General features: G+C 40.1%; 1 long non-coding RNA gene across 1 annotated transcript in view; it reads right to left on the bottom strand.

Annotated features, from left to right (window-relative positions):
- Window positions 1-18,149, bottom strand: part of LOC114034472 — a 513,997-nt gene that overhangs the window by 181,766 nt on the left and 314,082 nt on the right. The window contains exon 4 of the long non-coding RNA XR_003568105.1: window positions 17,209-17,256. This is a non-coding gene — a long non-coding RNA (uncharacterized LOC114034472). The remainder of the gene's footprint in view (window positions 1-17,208; window positions 17,257-18,149) is intronic.

Raw genomic sequence — 18,149 nt, 5'->3', positions numbered from 1 at the left:
TATCAGTCTTCTTGACTGGCCTATCCCCTTGGTGAGAAGTGGTAATACCAACTGATCAATCAGACAATATTTACTTTAGGTGAGGTAATACGCTAGGCCTAGGCAATATGTGGAAAAAAATGAGTTTTTACTCCCAATGAGATTATGCTCTAGCTAGGAAGACAAGAAATAAAATATAGGAGTATGTGCATGTAACAATGAACATATATAATATATAAATAATATATACACATGTGTACACATATGTGTGTGTGTTATAACACATGTGTATGTATGGCATAGATAGATGAATTATTTACTTCCAACAGTTTGGTAAATGCCAAATGATCAATTTAGGCCAAAAGTGTATTAGGAATACCACTGAGGGATAGGTTCCTATGGGTTGGAGTGGTTGGGAGAGACCTTATAGAGATTTGGGCATTGAAGAAGAGATAAAATTTAAATAGGTATAGAGAGGATAGAATAGTTCTGAATTGGGCCACAGAGCAAGGTTGTGGAAATAGTATGAGTACAAAGGTGACGTTTATAAGGTTTATACATTACATCTGTGGAATAGTGAATACTCCAATCTGTTGTGGAGTAGAGTGTATAAAATGAATCCTTCCCTCCCACTCAGGATTCCGAATCACTATTTGTGTTTTGCCAATATTTTAGATTTGCTAACATTTCTCAACATCATTAATAATAACAATAATAATAATGATAATAATAAATAACAAGTAGGCCAGGCATTTTGCTAGATAAAATTAATGACTTAATATAGCTCCTTAATATAACTTTTTCACTAAGTGGAAACATCTAAGGTGCTAATATAGAATATATTACAGACATATACATATAGAATACATACAAAGATAGCATGGTTAAAGGTGACCCAGAAGTGATAAGAGTTAAGATTATTTTTAAAGGAAAGTCACTATAGTCTTATTTAACATTATAAACTAAAAATACATACATCATACACATACATGCATACATACACATGTACTTTTGTAAGTATATTTCCCCAAAACCCCTTTGTTTAGCTAATTCCTGGACGATGGACACCCCAAACTTTTTTATTGTTACCAATCATTCTATCAGGTTTCCCACAGCAGCTGTTTCAAACACTTCTTCAAGCTCCCCATGCCACTCTCTCCCCTCTCTTTCTTCAAATGATTTTACTTCTTAACTGAGAAATCAGAGCCATCCATCTCAAGCTTCCTCATCTGACTTTGACACCTTAGAACTTTAAACTCTTAATCCCACTCTCTCTCTACAAGAAAAGATGCCTCCTCACTTTGTAAAAGTTGACCTTTATTTTCTTGTCCCCTAAACCTCAGCCTCTCCTTTCTCTCCTTGGAGCTTAATCCATCAATTATTTCCTCCTTGTTTCATCTTTAATCTTTCTCTTTCATCTAGTATCTTCCCCATGGCCATATTTAAAAAGCCTTCATTTGACCCTGCCATCTCTTCTCTTCTCTTTCACTGACAAACTACTAATGTTATCTATTCCTGCTATCGTCATTTCCTTAGTATCTACTCGTTTCCCGATCTTTCATAACCAGGCTTTGTCCAAGACATGAAATGGGGTGCTGCCATGGAAAGAGCCTTGGATTTGGATTCAGAGATCCTGGGTTAAAATCTTGGCTCTGCCCCTTAACTATTGGACAAATTGATGCTAGACAAGTTGCTACTCCTCTCTGCACCTCAGTTTACTTAACTGCAAAATTTAGGGGTTGGACTAGATTATTCTAAGGCCTCTTCTAGTTCTAAAGCCTATTAATTCCCCTTTTAGGAAGGGGAAACAACATGAGAAAAAGCATAGAGGTAAAAATGGGCCTGGTATTTATAAAGGTCATATATATATATATATATATATATATATATATAGGATGAGATTATACCTTAAAAGGTTTGGAAAGGTAAGCAGAAGAGGAGAGATTTCATCTAGTAGGCAATAGGAAATCATTTAAAATCTACACTCAGGTCATAATCTCCACCTCCTTCAACATCAGAAAATTGGACTCTGCCCCTAAAATCATCCTAAGCTTGAGCTCATCCTATGAAATGAACAAATTCCATCAACTCTTCTTCCCAATTGCTCCAATTAGGCCCTTCCCTGTCCATCCCCACTGCTATGATTCTAAAAGCACTATAGTGAAAGTCAGGACTCCATTGCCAGTTTCATAATTCAAACACCTTAGGCAAATTATTCAATCACTCCAAAAATATTTAACCCCTTATTTACAAAATGGCAATGATCATACACTATATATCTCACAGGATTGTATGGTGCATCATCACACAGCTGAATTTATCTGCCAGCTAATCTTCATACCACTACTGTCTCCTTCTCCAGTGAAATCTATATGAATACTATATTAAACTTTCTGAAATCCAATTTCTGTCATGTTTCTCTCCTAATCAAAAATTTTCAGTGACTCCCTATTCCCTACTACATGAAATTAATACTCTTTTGCCTATTTTACTATCCAATATATATGACCTCCATACACAACGTACTCGTTTTTGCCTCTCTGGCTTTTGTCATGTTGTTTCCCCCATCTAGAATCATTTCCACCCTTCTTAATACCTGTCAAATATGTGTCAATCTTCTAGAACATAGAATAAGCCCCACCTCCTCAATGAAGCCTTCCAAGAATCCAACCTAAATTGATCTTTCTTCTTTGAACTCCTGATGTATTTGCAATCTGTATTTCACAATTCAGGCATTGCATGTAACAATGGCTAGAACAAACAATTTTAGGACTTTATTGTGCATATATTGTCATGTTCTTAAAAATAAGGACCATTTCTTATAGCTCTTTTGTTACCCAAAGCAAGTGTTTAATAAATAGTAGTTGTATATTCATAACTGTGAAGTGAGGTAGCTCAGTGGATGGAGTACTGGGTCTGTAGTCAGGAAGACTCATCTCCCAGAGTTCAAAACTCCCAGAGTTCACATGGTTACTAGCTGTATGACCCTGGGTAAGTCATTGAACCCTGTTTGTCTCCATATCTTCATCAGTAAAATGAGCTGGAAAAGAAATGGCAAACGATAACAGTATCTTTGCCAAGAAAAACCCCAAATGGGGTCACAAAGAGTTGGACACTACTGAAAATGACTGAAAATTAATAACTACAGTAATATATGTGTGTGGAGATGGCATTGTAGATAGAGTACTGGACCTGGAGTCAGGAAAATCTAAGTCCAAATCTGACCTCGCCCACTAGCTGGGTGATCCCGGGCAAGTCACTTAATCTCTGTCTGCTTCAGTTCCCTCATTTGTAAAGTGGAGCTAGTAATAGCACCTAGCTCCTAGGGTTGTTGTGAGGATCAAATGGGATAATATTTGTAAAGTATTTTGCAAACCTCAAAGGTCTACATAAATGGTAACTATCATCAATCATCATTACCGTCATCAATGAGATCAAAGAGCACCTGAATTGTAAAGAATTGTAATGAATAATTTCTCTTCTGGAGAACAGCTAAGAAAACATACCTTTCTCCTTTTAGTAGAGTGGTGGGGATTATGGACTTGGAATGTAGCATATACTGTCAAATACAGTCTCTACATTAATTGGCTTTGTTTAAATTTTTCTCTTTGTTACCATGAGGAGTTCAATGGTTGGGAGATACAAATGGATAATGACTATTGTATAAAAACTGAAAGGTGGAGCAAAACTTTAAGAAGATTTTTTAAAGTTGTCCTGATCACTGACTACCAACTATTTCTTTTAGAATATTAAATATATAGTGTGTGATTTCAGCTAGCATAGTAGGCAGTATATGTATATGCCTTCACAGTCCCACTTCCACACCTAGTCCCTAGTCATGCCAGATGATTTGGTTTCTGGCTTGGCTTCTCTCACTGACTGGTTTTCAACATTACAATCAACTAGAGAGAGAAGAAACAAGTTTATGTCAACCCTAATTTCTCTCCGGTTAATAGTGGTCCTGCTACTCCTGGGAAAGAAGCAAATTGGCCATTTTCCTAGAAGTCCTACTGATTAAAAGAAAAATCAGAGCAAACTGTCTCAAACTACTTGCAGATGGAACTCTGCTAGGTGACAAAGAAAAAGAGAAAGACACAGAGACAGAAAATCTAGACCCATCCTCATTATGGCAGGCTGCCTACTCCTTCTCCTTCAGTAGTTTTTATTTCTGTCCAATACATAGCCTTATCTGAATTAGAAACTTGCTTTTTTGGTGAAGGTTGCATTTTCTCAAATTCTTCTGCCTACTCTCAAAACTACTCAAGAGGAAGAAAGCAAATGAAAAATACTCTTGGCAAAATTGCCTTCCAAGAATCAATTGGACGCTAAAACCAGACTAGATTTCCATTGGGTCTCAGATTATTTCTCAATGGATATACTAAAAGGGAGCCATCACATACAAATGCATACATACAGATACACGCCCATCTGACCTCAATATGGGTGGAGATTAGCAAAAAGGAAACATGAGGAAGTTGAGGGGAAAAAAATCCCAAAACGCCTTTACCTCCCATACGTGCTGATCAGAAGGAAAGCAACAACTTGCTCACCTCAAGAAATAATGTATTTCAGGGGCAGCTAGGTGGTGCAGTGGATAAAGCTCCAGGCTTGGAGTCAGGAAGACCTGAGTTCAAATCCAGCCTCAGACACTTGACACTTACTAGCTGTGTGGCCCTGGGCAAGTCACTTAACCCCAAATGCCTCACCAAAAAAAATACTGTATTTCATTTCAATAAGATTTTATTATTATTAAGCACTGATTATATGCAAGGCATTCTGCCTGAAAATACAAAGGCACTGAGACTTTCTCCCTTCAAAAAGCTTATTTTTTCCCCTTGGGAGATGCAGTATATTACAGTACACAGATAAGTACGAAATCATCTGAAGAGGGAGAGAGACTAAGTGGACCAGGAAAGGTTTCCACTTAGGCAGTGGCACCTAAACTAAGTATTCCATGAAGCTAAGGATTCTAAGTGAGATAGGTGAGGAGGGAGTGTGTTTCAAGCATAGGTGGGTGATAAAGTACAGGATCTGGGGAATTGTAGGTAAGTCTGCTTGGAAAAGTAAGCTAAGGCTATATCATGAATATATATGCCAGCCAGAGCCCAGAAGGGGAAGGGACAGAGAAAGAATTTTTAAATTCATTAAATTTAATTTTAAATTTAAATTTTTAAATTCATTAAATGCAAAGGTTAGTTGTAATTGGTGACTAGAAAGCAAGTTTTCTTTCCATTGCTGCAAACATAACAACAGACTGAATCTGGATAAAAATCTCACCCTCCACCACTAATGGTAGGCTCTAGGCTCAGACATGCAGACCTGGATTCAGTTCTGTTATATCTTTGCTTTCAAGGAGAGGGGTCAGGGTCTTTTCTTCTCCCACTCTCTAATTATTTACACATATACCCCTAACCTTTCCTGACCTAGTGAAAATTATTGAAAGCTTAGGTTTATGTCTAGGATCTCCTCAAAAAGGAGTTGAAAGGTATTCAATATAAGATGTAGATAAAGGACAGCTATTTATTTCCTTCCACTGCCCCCACTAACACCATGAATGTTTATGACACAAAAGACTCATAGACACATGTGGTAGGGAGAGAGAGAGAGAGAGAGAGAGAGCACAAGCACATTTACTATGTGTCATGAACCATGCTAGATCCTGGGGAAACAAATACAAGCAAATAAGACAGTCCCTACCCTCATGACAATACATAAAGGGGAGACAGAAGGGGAGTGGAGCATGGAATGCAGATATCTGAGAAATGGCACAGAAAGCCTGGTTCCGGTCAAAATAAAGTAAAAACTCATCTATCATATCATCACTGTTGTCCTCCCTCCCCCACAGCCTGGGAGGTGGGGAAGTGTAGAGGGAGATATGAGGATGATAACCAGAGTGTAGGCAGTATAAGGAGGAGATAGCCAGATAGCGGTTTTCTCCAAGAGGGCCATAGTTGCAGAAACCTTCCCTCTGTTGTCAATGAACTCTCACTTAGGGACCCAAATGTTACAGCAGATCTCTCACCTCTCAAATTCACAAGCTCGTCTCTAAGTCTGGAAACATTTCATCTCAGGATCAATGTGTGATCACCTCTATTCAATGAAAGAAACACAAAGCAGCCGAAGAAGCCGAGGTGTAGGTGGGGGAGGGGGAGTGAGTACAGGCTAAATAACATATGTGCCTGCTACTATATGCAGTCATGATTACTATTGAGGTGAAGTCCCAGAGAGATAGAGTTCCATAACATAAATTCAGGAAAGAGAATAATTCAATTCGATTCAATAAACATTTATTAAGTGCCTACTATGTACTAGGGATTGTGTCAAGTGCTACAGTTACAACTATGAAAAAGAAATACAGTCCCTGACCTCAAGGAGCTTACAATCTAACTGGGGAAGACCACATACAAAAGGAAGTTGGAAGTGGGGGCTGAGGCACCACCAGGGGATGCCTGGTGTCGGGGGATCATGTTTCATGGACTGAAAACCAAGAAGAGCTGCAGATGGAAAGTAAAGCATTATCTGGAAGTATGGATCTAGCCCTGCATAAAGGAGGAAGTTAGTACTCTATCTTCCAGCCCTGTAGTCAGAACAAGGATGAAAATTATCTTTCCATTTAAAGTCTACTGAGTGACTGGTTCTTTGTGGCTCAGTTACCAATCTTCTTTTTCATATGTTCCAATATGGGACCAAGGTATTTCTGTGCCAAGTCTTTCAGCACATAGACAAAAATGTGGTCCACTGGCAGTGACTGACTACCTCACAGATTGTGAGATGGAACTCAGTTGATTTACCACCATTATAGAAGCAGACATCTGATTGAGAAAAGCCAGAAATAAAAGCGTGTAGTTGTTGGGCCACAGTCCAGGAAGTCCTCACTGCTTAGAAGTCCAGCCTGGGACATTCATCAAAGATTGCAATAGTAGCCCCACAATCCATGGCCCCACAATCTCAGTCTGTGAAAGTGAGAGTTGGAAGGGAGAAGAGAAGGGAATAAGCATTTATATAGTGCCTACTACGTGCTAGGCACTGTGTAAGCATTTGTTACAAATATTATTTCATTTGATCCTCACAACAAGCTTATGAGGAATGTGCTACTATTATGCCCATTTACAATGGAAAAAAATAGAAGAAAACAGAAGTTAAGTGACTTGCCAAGGATCATAAAGCTAGCAAGTATCTAAGGTTTAAGTCTTCCTGGCTCCAAGCCCAGAGCTCTATCCACTGCTCCATCTAGTTGCCTCAGCAACTATCTAGACCACCATATATAAAAAGAAAACCCTATTATAATACATCCAACAAATAACCAGAGAGGTCAAGCTCTGCTTGAAAAACTCCAAGGAGAGAGATCCCATCTCAAGATAGCCCATTTCACTCTTGGACAGCTGAGAATCTTTTTCTAAACATCAAGCCTAATTTGACTCCTTTGCAACTTCCCCGTATTGCTCCTGGTTCTGCTCTTTGGAGCCAAATAAAATAAGTCTAATCTCTCTTCCATATTTGTTGTTGTTGTTGTTTAGTCATTTCAGTTGTGCCTGACCCTTCATGACCCCATTTGGGGTTTTTGTGGCAAAGACACTGGAGTGGTTTGCCATTTCCTTCAACCGAGATAAAACAAGATTAAGTGACTTGCCCAGGGTCACACAGCTAGTAAGCATCTGATACCAGATTTGAACTCACAAAGATGAGTCTTCCTGACTTCAGGCCTGATATACTGTGCCACCTACCTTCCCCTTCTTCCATATCACAGCCTTTCAAATACTTGAAGACAGCTATCATTTCCATTTGAACCTTCTCTTCTAAAAAATAAACATTTCTAGTATTTCCAACTGATCGTCATGCAGGCAAACCCCTGAACCACCTTAGTGACCCTCGTCTAGACCAACTCTCCAACCAGGTTGCTGATGTCCTTTCTTAAGCAGTACTCCATAAAAATAAACACAGGCCTATTGGTGAGGTCTGATGAATACCAAGTATAATGGGAATATCATCTATGGAGTCCTGGAGGCTATGAATCTTAATGAAGCCCAAGACAACAATTGATTTTTTTGGTTGCCATGCCACAATTGCTAATTCATACTGAATTTCTAGCCCACTAAAATCCTCAGATCTTTGTCAGAATAACCACTATCTAGCCAAGCCTCCCCCATCTTTTACTTGAAAATTCAATTTTAGTACCCATTTGTACCCATTTCATTTATCCCAATTGGATTTCATTTTATTAGATTCAGCCCACTGCTCTAACCTGTCAAAATTATTTCAGATACTCATTCTCATCCACTGTGCTAGCTAGCATTCCCCCTTCCCACCATGTGATATGATCTACAAATCTGATAAACGTGTCATCTGCTGCTATTATTTTTCAGTCGTGTTCGACTCTTCGTAACATCATTTTTGTGGTTTTCTTGGCAAAGAGACTGGAGTGGTTTGCCATTTCCTTCTCCAGCTCATTTTGCAGATGAGGGAATTGAGGCAAAGAGAGTTAAGTGACTTGCCTGGGGTCACACAGCTTGATAAGAGTCTAAGGCGGGATTTGAAAGCAGGGAGATGAGACTTCCTGATTCCAGGCCTAGTCCTCTATCTGCTGTATCACCTAGCTGCCCATCCAAATCATTGAAAAAAAAAATTTAAGCAGCAAAAGATCTCTGAGGTGCTTCATTGGAGAGCTTTTGCCTCTTGCCACCCTGACAATGAGCCTTTAACAACCACTCTGAGTCCAGCCATCCTAACAGTTCTGAATCCTTCTGATTATGTTTTCTAGCCCACATCTCTCCACATCTCTCTAGATGGCATAGTGGAAAAAGCCCTGGGCCTGGAGTCAGGAAGACCTGAATTCAAATCTGGCCTCAGACACATACTAGTTCACCTTAGGTAATTCACTCAACCTCTCTTTGCCACAGTTTCTTCGTCTGTAAAATGGGGATAAAAATAACACCTATCTCCTAGGGTTCTTGTGAGGATCAAATGATATGATATTTGTAAAGCACTTAGCACAGTGCCTGGTAATAGTAAGTGCTATATAAGTGAAAACTATCATTACTACTGTTATTTTCTCCACAATAGTATGTGTCATTTAATCAAGAGTTTTGCTAAAAAGTCTAATAAAAGATACCAATCGCATTCTCTTCATCTACTAGCTTAATGATTTTATTGATAAAAGAAATGAGAAAATGCTGTCCCCTGTTCTTCATGACATCATGCTGCTTTTGTCATCACTGCTTTTCTTCCTACTTTTTTTCAACCATCTCTTTAATGACCCCTTTTATATTCTCCTCCCCACCCCACCTCCAAAGAATTGAAGTCAAACTCACTGGCCTATAGTTTGCAGACTCTTTTGTTCTCTTTTCATTTTTGAAAATTGAGAAACCTGCCCCTCTCCAACCATCTTTTCCAGGCAGGTTCATACTATTAAATGTCTAACAACCAGCTCTTTGGGGGGGGTGATGTGTATAACATACTTTTAAGTTTTTTCTGATTATTGACATTTCTTCATCCTTTACTTAAGTCTAGACAATCAACAAAGCAATAATCAAGCCATTATGTGCAATGTTTGCAGATTTCCTATGTGTAAATGCTCACACTGAAAATTTAACAATTGGCTCTCATAAGGTGGTTTGAGCTGGCTCCAGCACACCACTTGTTTCTCCTGTCTTCCATGATCTTTCAGATACAGATAGTGGCTTAGCTACCACATATGCCTGTTCCTTCAATGCCTATGTATGTGGCTCAGCTGGAGTACGTGAACTGAATTAAAGGACAAATGAATGAGATACTCCCTTATCTACTGATTTGAGTTACCAATTCTGTCTTAAGCATCTTGGCTTCATAATTTCCAGTACAAAGATCATTCTCCATGGAAGATTAAACAAGCAAGATAAAATCTGAATAGTTCTGCCTTTTCTGTTTGTTAGTTATTATTGTCCTATCCACCCTAAGCAAAATTTCTAGCCTTTATTTGACTCTCCTTCTCCCAATATAGTTTTTAAAAAAAAAACAAATGAATCTTCTTTTTTTATTTATGTTTTTCTCATCAACCTCAGCTGATTCTGAGTTTTAGCACTGCTGATGTTTTCTTATAGGATCATGACACTCTTCTTGAAATTCATCCTCTATTACCTGGCCTTCCTTCTATCTTTTGTGCCTTTCTTTTTAAGCCTATGTTGCCTGGCAAGATTCTTTTTCACAGGGCAGACAGCTGTCACTCCATCTGTATAACAGCTGGTCCTGTGAATTCTACATGTGCATCACACCAGGTTTGTATTGCCTGGAGGTAGAGAAGACTGAACCACAGCCGACCCAATATACCTGAGTGGGTGACAGAAGGATTAAGGATGGAAAGAAAAACCTCTATATTGTGTCCATGTCCTCTCATTTGATGGAGTAGGGGCAGGGGAAAAGTCTCAGGAGGGTATTTTTTTAACCAAAAACACTTTTGCTCCAGAACTCTACCAGAGGACAGTGAATGATGCATTGCTGGACTGGAACATGAGAGCTGGCTGAGCTTTCCTGACACCTACCTAATTTTAGATGGTAGTGTTCTTTCCTTGGCTTGCTAGGCACCTAAGAAAACTTCCCAGAACCTCTATGCCATTGCTTAACATGATCCCCAATCACCCTCCCAAGAATGCTCCCTTGGCAGGACCCTCAACATCCCACAAAAGCCCACAAATGGTGCCTTCCAGGCAGTATCTTCTAATAAATGCAAATCAGTTACTGCCTTGCTGTACAGAAGAAAAATAACTGTAAACAAAATCTCTGTTGCCATGGAGACCATTAAAAATAGATTGCCCACACTACCCTCTTCTTTCTGGATAATATACAGCTGAGTTCCTTCACACCACATTATTATTACTTTTTAATTATGAATAATTTCCTCCTTTCCATAGGAAGATGGATTAAAGCACAGAACTTTCCAAATGAAGCCCCCTTTAGGATATATTTCAATATGCAAATGAAGGTGAGCATGCATTTTGAAGTGTTTATGCCACAGGATACAAACCAGTTCTTTAACCCGTTCTGTACTAGCTGGGTTGCTCTCTCCTTTACCCCCGTTCCCAATTCTCTTTGTCTGCCTCTCCTCTGGGTTCATGCTATGGTTTGGGAATATGTCGCCTCTCAACCCTTGAGAAGGTACCTAGATAAATAAGGGGGTAATCATATTTTTGGTTTAATGAAACTTTTCACCTGAATGAAGTAAATTAGTATAGTGGGGAAAGCTTTAGATTTGGAACATAGGTCATGGTTAAAAAACCTGGCTCTGCCATTTGCAACTTTTGTGATTTCGGCAAGTCCTTCTACGGGCCTCAGTTTCCTTATCTGTAAAATGAGGATGGTTGGACTAGAGGAGTGCTAAGGTTTGTTCCAACTCTAAATCTACAATCCTATCATAACAACATGGAAAGCATTCAATCCAAAATGTAACATACTATATCTCTACAACTGAAGGAGAGATGGTACAGTTGAAGGGCAGTTGAAGGGTCAGTGGAGCCCAGAGACTTGGCTTCTTAAGTTGATTATGCCATCATGTGACCTTGGAGAAGGCACTGGGCTTTACCCCCTCATCTGTGAAAGGAGGGGGTAGAATCAGATTGGTTGTAAAGCCTCTCACAATCCTAACATTCTATGACTATAACCCCATGAGCAGTCTGATGATCCCTGAAAAAATGTAAATTTTCATAGTCTCAGCTTACATGTGATAAGAATTTGGTTCCTCAACTTTGTTCCTAGAAATTATCAAATGAGATCTGAAGGATGGCCCTAAGCCTTCTAAGTTGCCCAAATGAGGAAGTTGCAGCCCAGAGAGGTTATGTGTCCAAGGTCACACAGAAACCTGGTAACAGAGCTAAGTCTAGAACCAAAGACCTACTGAGTCCTCATGGAATTGTTCTCTCTGAAAGTACCTCTACATTTCACAAAAGTGAAATGAGAACTATGTGGCAAAGACTGCTTTAAGAGTAGCCTAATGATGAGGCTAGGAATGAGGAACAGAAGTCAACCATAGGCAAACATCAAATTAAAAATCTTTAAGTCTGAAGTATTTTGGGTAGACAAGGACCAGAACCCAGAGAGGAGAATTCTAAATTCTGCTAGCATTTAGAACCCAGAGTTCTCAGATTCCATTGATTCCACTGACTGCCATGGGCTGTAAATTCACACACACACACACACACACACACACACACACACACACACACACACAAACACACCCCTACAAAAACACCAGGGAGGTTTTAAGAAAGCAGTGGCAACCCACCTCTGAAGTGTGTGAATAAATAAAATACACACTGACAATCACAGGTTTCTGAGTCTGCAATTTCATCTACAGGGTTCTGAATTCATAGAGCTGAAACAATTTCTGAGATTGCCAAGAGAATCAGGCTTCACTGTGATCCCAGGGACTCATGTCAGAGTTTCAGCACTCCAGCTGGAGCCCAATGAAAGAGGACAGGCCTTTTTTTTGAATGGAAAAGTTAAGAGGGGTCAGGGCACTGGCAGAATGAATTCCACAGAGTGCTGTGCTGTCTGGGGTTAGACTTGTTTCTTCTACTATGGGACTGGGATTCAACACTTGGTGTTTTGTCCAAAGTCTCCTCATTCGCTGCTTCAGACGAATTTAGACTAAAATTGTCTAATCCCCAACCGTAGCCAAAACCACTCCCCAAGTAGAGGAAAATGTGGTTGTTTGCACAGAAAGTACTCAATGCTTGCCTTTAATTGGCAGTAGAGTTGAAAACAATATATATGTATTAATATTTTCCATTTCCTGGACAAGATTCAATAGTCTTTAGCATGAAGTGACTTGTCCAAAGTCACAAGAGGAGTAGTAGGAAGAGGAAGAGGAGGAGTAGAAAGAGTAAAATCAGTTCTGCTATAATGCATATTTTGAAAAGGCAAATTTGTTCCTACATAATTGATACATTAGAGAACGATGAGAATTTCGCCTGGACTTTTGAGCAACTTTATAATCTGCTTCAGCCCTGGTCCCCTTTGTGCCAGAGTTGCAACCCACCGAGGCCGCTATCTCACCCATAGCTGTCAACTTTGCCAGCCCAGGCCTGTGGGAACCAGAACCAAGCCCAAGACACTAGAATGCCACCGTGTGATGTAGTATTTCTGTATGTCTTAATCATTTAACATGAGTAACATGAGTAAAACAACTCTACTATTTTTATTAGGATTTCATATTTTTACGTATCATTGATGTTTTTCAGTGTTGTGCTCCTAATCCCACTTTTCCTGTTATTTTTATTGTGTAAATCTGTATAACATGGTAATTTCGAGGAATGCATATGTCATGTTGTAGCTGAACTGACTAATAATAATGATGAAAATGATGATTGATAACATATAGAAATTTAAAGTTTACAAAGCACTTTACATATATTATCTCAAATGATCCTCACAACAACCCTGTGATATAGGTATTGCTATTACCACCACTTTACAGATGAGTAAACTGAGGCTAATAGACATGAATTTTCTTGCTCAGGATCACACAATTAGCAAGTGGCAGAGCCAAGGTCTGAAACAAGGTTCTCTGACCAGGTTTGAATAGAACATTTCCAGCTCCCTTGCCACTGCACCACAGCTGCCTCTCAAACTCTATGCCAAACTCTAATCAGATTAACGAGGTGAAAAGGTTAGACTGCACTAAATGCTTATGGCATCAGAAGAGAAACAGGTTCAAATGATGAAACAGAGTAAAATATGCATGTATTGTAATCTAGTTCAATCACTGACTCAACCTGCCATTGGATGGAGACACGTCTGTGGGGGATTGGGTTAATTCTGGAATTTGCTATTCCATTGAATGAGGCAGAACATAGAAAAGATACAGAACTGATTAATAATGGTAATAACATTTCTCTAATGCTCTAAGGTTTACAAGAGGCCTTTATATGGTATTTATAAGTATTATCTCATACAGTATATGGTATTTATAAGTATTATCTCATTTGATTCTCACAACAACCCTTGGAGGTACGTGCTGTTACTATTCCCATTGGGGAGCTAAAAAAACTGAAGCAGGTGGATGTCAAGTAACTGGCCCAGGGTCACACACCTAGTAAGTGTGGGAGATAGAGTTTAAACTCAGGACTTCCTGACTCCAGGCCCAGCACTCTAACCACTATGCTATCTACCTGCCCTAAGCAGTTTAGTGGCCCCATTTCTATTTGAATTTAATATCACTGTGCCACCTCGCTGATCCATGAAATAAACAGAACTCTCCTTAGCGAGTGAGAGGAAAGGGAGCCCAGGTGAGGGGGAGGAAGAAGAGGAAGGGGAGACTTTCAAGCCAAGAGGCAGTGTGGTATAGTCCAAAGAACATTGGGTTGGGAATCAAAAGGCCTGGGTCCTAGTCTGAGGTCTGGTATTGATCTATGTTTGACTAAGAAAAACTCATTTCTCATATCTGGATCTCAGTTTTATCATCTGTAAAATGAAGTCATTGGATGAAATATCTATAAGATCCTTTTTTTCAGCTTTACAATCTGTGATTCTGAGGAAGTTTTGAGTTAAAGGTAGGTCAAGTATTGTCAACACTGATAAAAATATTCTGTGATTCTTGGAAACAGCTAACTCTTCACCTCTTAAAACAGCCAACTTTTCACCACCAATGAAGTTTCTTTCCCCCTCCTCTGGGCCAACATGCAGATCCATCCTATGTTTCAGTGATGCAGAAGGAGTTCTGGGAAAAACCTGGCACCTCAACCTTAAAACACTTTCCACCACCCCTTGATCTACTTGCCCACCAGGTTGCCATGGTGCCCCAAAAGAAAGTCCTGTCAGTGTCCTGATCACATAACCCCTTGTAAGAAAATGGCTGAGCTACTTAGTATGACAGGATCTTGGCTCCTGCAGAACTGATACAGCATCTCCGGCTACATGGGCATAATCTTAAAAATAACTCCTCGATCTGTAGTTTGGGGTTATAACTGGCAGGATTCAAGAACAAACAGATGAAAACTGGAATCGTCCCATTTCACACACATGCTGGCTTTAATTCTTGGCCTCTGTTGCTACTCTCAGATCCCTTGCCAACTCAGCCCCTTTCTGGACTCCAGGCTTTGTGTAATCCTCATACCATTTTGCCAATAGGCCTCCAAGTTTTATGTTTCCAATCTCCTGCTTCCCTTTACCCCTGCCCCAAGCATTCTAATAGTCCATTCATGGCATTCTGTCTGGATCTCAATCATCTGCCTCATTCTTGCTTACTCAAAATGCTTTCCAAGGGCACCATATAAAGGACTCTGAATTTTTATCGACATTGGCACACCCACAACCACATGATTTATAAGGATATTCACCCCAGAATGAGTTAGATGATAAGCTAAAGCAGGGTGAACAGGTGGTAGGACACTAGAATGGAGGTGGGATAAAGACATGACAGATTGGCTAAAGTGAAACTTTCCAGACTACTTTGAGATATAACAATCAAAAATAATCATCTAATTAAAGGACTCCAGTGGCCCGTGAAGACTTGAGTAAAAAGTTCTAGAAGGCCCTACAGTACAAAGGAAAGAACACTGGATTAAGAGTCTTGAGTTGGAATCCTAGTTCTTTCACTTGTGTGACTTTAGATAAGTTGCCTACCTTCTCTAGGCCTCCCTTTCCCACATGTAGAAAAATAAAGGTGCATGTGCATGTGTGTGTGTGTGACTGTATGTATGTATGTATGTAACTAGACATTTAAGATTCCTTCCAGCTCTGCAACTCTGTGATTATATAATTCTTCAGCTGGAGGACAGTTTTTCCGAAGGAAGAATTGACCAGGAGTCCTTCTGAGTTAGGCTCCCATAAGGGATCTATTATCTGATTTCAGAGGTCACAACACAGTTGTTTGTCCTGATTACAACAATCTGGAGATTAAAGGTCAAAGCTGCCACCTGGCAGGTGGAGCTGGCTAGAAACTAAAATGAACAAAGAGGGACACAGCCTTGACATGAAATCCCATGAGCTCAACTTTGGGCAGCAGGAAATGTGCTTTGGGAAAACCCACTCTCTACATCCTTACCCAAGAGCAGTGGAATTTCACAGATGCTACAGCTTGCCTACATAAATCCACAGCATAGTAATCAGGGAGGGGCAAGGGATTCCTATCTAGTCCCCTTCCCCCTGCCACTTCCTCCCCCTTCAGTTTTCCCCCACCTCACACCTTCAACTTCAGTATTATTGTTATAAGCAAAGTGGGGGAAGCGGCATTGTAATTGGCTAAGATAGAAGTAGGGGGAGAAAAGCAGTCACCCCACTCTCCCTGACTGTGAATTCACCTACATTTCATCTCCACAACTCAAGAGGGTAGAAAGGGAGGAAAAAAAAAGAGAGGCATAGGGATTTGTGATTTCTTTTTAAAATCAACATCCCCCCCACCTCCCCCCACACACACATGCACACACACACACACACACACACAAACACACAATTTTAACCAACCAAACATGGCCCAGTAGAAGGCGAATGAGCTGACTACAACCTGAACACATCTCAGTGAATATTCCCTGGGTTGAAGGTTCAAACATCACAAATTGCTTGAGGAGCCCTGACAAGAAGACTGACCACTTCCTTATCATAACCTCCTCCTGAAACCACTACTTCTCTGCATCAATGGCCAAGCTCCTTAAATGAAAAAAAAAAAACACAACAATGTTCTAAGAGCCCTGTAATACCTGAAACTTGCAACTTTAAGGAGAAGAAGTGGGAGGAAAAAAGGAAAGTCTTCCATCTGGTCAGCCATTCACACTGTCTGCTTCTCATCCAGAGTTGTTGCTTTCATCAGGTCAAGCTTTCTTTCCTCTTTACATTAATCATTACCCCAGCACTCCTCAGGCTGGCCCATACTTTTATTTCTATTGGACAACCTCAGAAAGCAATATTGGAAAGAAGATCCCCAAAACGTGCCAGTTGGTCCTTCCAAGAGAAGGAACACATAGGATCCACAAAACCACCCTTTTATGTTAATCATCCTGCATCAAGCATTTTGCATCAAGCAAAAAGCTATTTGCAAGACTCTCCAAAAGCAAATCAAAGGCAAGCTGCCAGTGTGGTAGAAAGGAAGAGGAGAGATGCACACAAACACAGAAGCACATCGTGGCTTGTGATGTGCTTCCAGAAGTTAATTTGCAGCGAACTCCTCCAACCCTGGGGTGTGCACTCTGAAAAGGGGAGATTGAGAAACTGAGACAGAGAAACAGTCCCAAACCAAGAAAAGGAGAGAATATTTTCAGTACTCACAGTTTCACCTGTGGCTTGAGAGCAAGTCCACTCTGATCAGACCTGCCACTTGAAAAAGAGATGAAAGATTTGTGAGAGAAATTTTGCTATGCATATTCACCCATATACACACATATGCACATGCATGCTCACACACACACTCACACACACATGACAAAAACTGAAGAATCAGCCATAGTTTAGAATGTATAGAATAAGTTTGAGCATGGCACTGGGTTTGGTGGTGAGAGGGCAAACAAGTTTGTAGGGAAACTATGAGAACCTTCTATATGCTAAGTCAGATGGGGTCATGAAATAGCTAAGAATACATCCTTATTCAATTTACAGCAATTATACTCACATTCTGCTAGACAAATAGATTTTACAAGCCCTCAGTTAAATGCAGATAATTATGGCTGCTAGTGTCGAGGGACAGCACTGCCCAAGCTCAGGAGCAAGAATAGCATCCCTAAGTTCTACTAATGTCGTAAATTAGCAGGAAACATCCCAATGGCAACAGAGTAATTACCAATGATTTCATTTTCCTTCTCACTCTCTCTGTTTCAGTGGGCTGCTATGCCGTGTGTGTGTGTGCGTGTGTGTGTGTGTGTGTGTGTGTTTTCAGCATATGCTGCTGTTAATGGCTCTTCTGTTACTTCATCTGCTCACTAAGATTTTTTTTTAATTTGGAAGCGCTCTCTCTCTCTCTCTCTCTCTCTCTCTCTCTCTCTCTCAGAGGCTTGCTGATGCTCCAAGAGCAGCTACTGTAGAGGGTGGACATAAGCACATGGTTCTAGAAAAGCAAAAGATGAAAATGTCAATACTGTCCTGCTCCCTTCAGCAACTGCTACTAAAATGTGGTTCCAGGGCTACTCAGAGTCATTGAGTATGCAATAGGCTAAGAAAAGAGTTTTCCCCAGAACTTGTCAGAGAGGAGCCAAGCACCTAGGAAGAATCATGTA

This window comes from Vombatus ursinus, unplaced genomic scaffold, assembly GCF_900497805.2.
Source record: "Vombatus ursinus unplaced genomic scaffold, bare-nosed wombat genome assembly UNPS02008996.1, whole genome shotgun sequence".
Taxonomy (NCBI): domain Eukaryota; kingdom Metazoa; phylum Chordata; class Mammalia; order Diprotodontia; family Vombatidae; genus Vombatus; species Vombatus ursinus.
This window is presented reverse-complemented; position numbering and strand designations above follow the sequence as displayed.